This window comes from Saccopteryx leptura, chromosome 4 (genome assembly GCF_036850995.1).
Source record: "Saccopteryx leptura isolate mSacLep1 chromosome 4, mSacLep1_pri_phased_curated, whole genome shotgun sequence".
Classification (NCBI taxonomy): Eukaryota; Metazoa; Chordata; class Mammalia; order Chiroptera; family Emballonuridae; genus Saccopteryx; species Saccopteryx leptura.
In genome coordinates this window covers 79,890,618-79,895,694 of record NC_089506.1, presented here as the reverse complement: position 1 = coordinate 79,895,694, position 5,077 = coordinate 79,890,618, and the positions used below count along the sequence as shown (strand labels likewise).

The 5,077-nt window shown below is 36.2% G+C and overlaps 1 pseudogene; it reads left to right on the top strand.

Annotated features, from left to right (window-relative positions):
- The first annotated feature begins 231 nt into the window (after nt 1-231).
- Nucleotides 232-1,546, top strand: LOC136404180 (tubulin alpha-1A chain-like; annotated as a pseudogene).
- The last annotated feature ends 3,531 nt before the right edge of the window (nt 1,547-5,077 follow it).

Here is a 5,077-nt window from a genome sequence, read left to right as displayed (position 1 = left end):
AGGTTGCAGTGGCGCAACACTCCAGCGGGGCCAAGAATCAACCCCCTGGTGGGCATGCTGGCTGGATCCCGATCAGGCGCATGTGGGAGTCTGACTCTCTGTCGCCCCTCACTTCTAACTTTGGAAAACTACAAAAAAAGTTCTATTTGTATTTTGTAACAAGTGTCATTCAATCAAGATTTTCAATTATGAGCTCTCTGCCAACCACTTGTCAGTTGCAAAGCAGCAATCATGTATGAGTGCCTCTCTATCCACATTGGCTAAGCTGGTGTCCAGATCAGCAATGTCTGCTGAGAGCTCTACTGCCCAGAACATGATATCCAGCCCAATGTCTAAATGCCAAGTGACAAAGTGACAAGACCATTGGGTGTTGTGGAGGGGTGGGGAAGATGATTCCTTTAACACCTTCTTCAGTGAGAAAGGCCCTAGCATGCATATTCCCTGGGCAGTGTTTGTAGACATGAAACCCACAGTCATTGATCAAGTTTGCACTGGTACATATTGCCAGATCTTCCACCCTGAGCAGCTCATCACAGGCAAGGAAGATGCTGCCAAAACCTATGCAAATGTATATTACATGATTTGCAAGGAGATTGTTTACCTCATCTTGGACAAAATTAAAAAATTGGCTTATCAGGGCACAGGTCTTTAGAATTTCTTGGTTTTCCACAGCTTTGGGGGGGTGTCCAGAACATATCTCTGTTGATTATGAGAAGAAGTCCAAGCTGGAGCTCTCTATTTCCCACCCTCCCTGGTTTTCCCAGCTATAATTGAGCCCTGAAACTTTATCCTCACCACTGACACCACCCTGGAGCATTCTGATTGTGCCTTCATGGTTGACAACGAGGTCATCTATGACATCTGTCATAAAAACCTCAATACTGAGCGCATAAACTATACTAACCTGAATAGGTTGACAGGTCAGTTTGTGTCTTTCTTCACTGCTTTCTTCAGATTTGATAGGGTCCTAAATGTTGGTCTGACCTACGGTAATTCTGGACCCATCTGATGTCCTATCCCTACATCCACTTTTCTTCAGCCCCATAGACCTCTGTCATCTCTGCTGAGAAAGTCTACCATGAACAACTTTGGGTAGCAGAGATCACAAATATGTTCTTTGATCTAGCCAAACATATGGTAAAATGTGACCCTCACATTGATTAAATACATGGCTTGCTGACTATTGTACTATGGTGATGTGGTTCCCAAAATGTCAATGGTGCCATTATTACTATCAAGACCAAGTTTACCATGCAGTTTATGAACTGACGTCCACTGGCTTCAAAGTTGGAATTAACTACCAGCCTTCTTCTGTGATATCTGATGGAGACCTGAGCAAAGTACAGTGAGCTGTGTACATGCTGAGCCACAGCTGTTGCTGAGGCCTGGGTCTGCCTGGACCACAGGTTTGACCTGATGTATGCCAACTGTGCCTTTGTTCACTGATTCATGGTGGAAGGCATTAAAAAGAGAGTTTTCTGAGTCCCATGAAGACATGGCTGCTCTTGAGAAAAATTGTGAGGAGGCTGGTGTTAGATTCTGGTGAAGGAGAGAAATAACAAAGTTAAAATATTATAATAGTGCTCTTTAAAAACAAAAAGGTTATTCTGTTTTAAACATTGAAAATTCATTGTCTGATTAGTAAATTTGTATGTAGCAGCATATATCCTCATATAACCAAGAATGTAAAAGATATGTACTTGAAAAATTATAAGGCACTGAAGAAAGAAAATGAAGAAAATACAAATATGTGGAAACATATACCATGTTCATGGATTGAATGAATTAGCATCATTAAAATGCCCATATTATATGGAGCAATCTATAGATTCAATGCAATCCTTATCAAGATACAAATGGTATATTTTATAGAACTAAAAGAAATTTTTCAAAAATTTATATGGAACCATATAAGACCCTAAAGAGCTACTGTAAACTTAAGAAAGAAGAACAAAGTTGGATGAATCACACTACCTGATATCAAACTATACTACAAATTTATTGTAATCAAACAGCATAGAGCTGGCATAAAGCAGACATATAAACCTATGGAACAGAAAAGAGAGCACAGAAATCAACTCACACCTATATGGTCAATTAATATTTGACAAAGGTGGCAAGAATATACAATGGGAAAGGACAGCCTATTCAATAAATGGTGTTGGGAAAATTGGATTGATACATGCAAAAAAATAAAACTAGATTACCGTCTTTCACTCTTATGCTATACAGAAGCATAAACTCAGAATGGTTTAAAGACTTAAATTTTAGTCGTGAAACCACAAAATTCCTAGAAGAAAACATAGGCTTTAAAAGCTAGAACATTTCTTTTAGTAATACAGTGGTACCTTGAGATAAGAACAGACCAACACATGAATTTTTTTTTAAGATAGAAGCTGTGACTCGGTCCATATTTTTTTCAAGATCCAAGTGAAATTCCAAGATACAAGTCGTGATTTGGAAAGTTGCTGCTAGTCAGTGCATTGGCACATGGGTCCAGTATTGGCAGTTTGCTATATGAGTTGACTGACTTATGAACTCAGTTACAGAATGAATTAAATTTGTATCTCAAGGTAGCACTGTATTTTTTTCTGCTATATCTCCTTAAGCAAGGGAAACAAACAAACAAACAAAAAAAAATGGGACTACAACAAAGAAATCATCTACAAAATGAAAAGACGCCTACAGAATGGGAGAATATATTTGCTGATACATTTAATAATGATTAATATCCAAAATTTATAAAGAACGTAAGGAACTCAACACCAAAATAAAAAACCAATCAATTAAAAATGGGAAAAAGACCTTAATAGAGACTTCTCCAAAAAGGACATACAGATGGCCAATGGACATATGAAAAAATGCTCAACATCACTGATTGTCAGAGAAATGCAAATGAAAACTACAAGAAGATATCACTTACCACTTGTCAGAATAGCTATCATAAATAAATCAATAAGCATGCCCCAGCCAGCTAGCTTAGCCGGAGAGCATCGACCTCGGCATGTGGAATTCCTGGGTTCGATTCCCAGCTAGGGCACACAGGAGAAGTGCCCATTTGCTTCTCCACCCCTCCCCCTCTCCTTCCTCTCTGTTTGTCTTTTGCTCTCCCGCAGCCAAGGCTCCATTGGAGCAAAGTTGGTCTGGACACTGATGATGGCTCCATGGCCTCTTCCTGAAGTGCTAGAATGGCTCTGGTTGCAGCAGAGCAACGCCCCAGATGGGCACAGCATCGCCCACTGGTGGATATACCTGGTGGGTCCTGGTTGGGCACATATGGGAGTCTGTCTCTCTGCCTCCCTGCTTCTCACTTCAAAAAAATACAAAAAAAATCAGTAAACCACAAGTATTGGTGAGGATGTGGAGAAAAGGGAACCCTTGTGCACTGTTGGTGGAGAGGCAGCCACTGTGAAAAGCAGTATGGAGTTATCTCAAAAAATTAAAAAATTGAACTGCCTTTTACTTCTGGAAATTTATCTGAATAAAATAATTTCCCACTGTCCATAGGTTAGTAACAGAACTGGCAGCACTATATATTTTAAGTATGGAAATATAAAGGTGTTTATAAAACAATTTGAGAATATTAGTTTTAAAGATCCACTTGAAAAATAAAACAATTGACTCAAAAGGAAGATGAAATGGAAGTTTTCTTGAAGACTCACCAGGATTTTGGTTAAAGTTTCTTGAAATATCCTTACTAATATGAAAGTATGCATGTTTATGGTAGAACAATGTGTTTGCTTAGATTGTGCTATAGCAAGCACAAGGTGTGTTTTTCAAAACGTATTAAGACTACTTTCAGGGATCATTTCTATAGTTTGTTTTTCAAAACATATTGAGTGAGTACACTGTCAGTAGCAAAGTGTATAGAGGTCATGCTCACACATATGGTTCTGTTCTGGTAAATAATCATTATATCCTGTGTCCACATCATATATGTTCATACACAATTAAACACAACCTCAAGTAAAACTATTCAAACAGTGGCATGACAATTTTATATTCTCATCTGCATATACATTCTTCTACTTTGAATACTGACACTGGATAATAAGATATCTTATTCTTCTAAGAATTTCTATACTTTACTTTTTAATATATATATATATTTTTTTTTTTCTTACCAGTGACTGTAAACTAATCCCTCAAGATGGAAAATGAAAGTGACAGGAAGGTGAAGAGAGCTGTACGATTGGCACTTGAGATAGGTAGATGTGTGAACAATTACAACAAACAAGCTTTTTACATGGACTCTTCTCCTAATTAATTAGAATGAATAGTATAGTACAGTGAAAATAAAAATGTAGATTTATTTTGTAAATGCTTTCTGTTTGGTTTTTAAAATATAATAATCAATATAAACACAAATGGAAGAGAAGAAAACAAAACATCTACAAATCTACCTATCTTATTTAAAGGTTTTTTTCTATATTACTTTTATGCTAGGTGTTATATTAATGTGCTTTTAAGCCTTTCTATATGCACTTAATATTATGCCAGGAGTTTCTGTTCATGTAACTGCATTTATCATGATGTGCATAATATCCCATTGAGGGAATAATCGAAAGAACAGTTTATTGTTGCAGACTTAGTATTTTCTCTTTGTCTTAATATTTATTAATCATTAGTCAGAGGCTACACATCACACTAAGAGTCTCTATGTTTTAACTTATGTAAGTATTGTTTCCAGTTATTTCTCATATTAAATAATGCTATGGTGACAACATTATGCTTGTATTATTTTACATTTTCTCTATATATTTTGAGATTGAAGTACCAGAAGCAGAATTACCATGTCAAAAGTTATAAATGTGTCTCTGCTTTGATTTTATATTGTACATATATTTTACAAAACACTTGTATGAATTTCCCCATATTAAACAAGTTGTAACAAGTTTCAATGCTACTAGATTTATATAAAAATATTACTTTCAGCATTTCTACTTTGTAATCCAAATATTTATCAAATTCAAATATAAAGTTCTATAAACACATGGACAATTCAAGTCAGATTTTCAGTTAAGATACTTAGAACACTTAAGAAAAGACATATATTTTGCTAAAATTATTATAAATT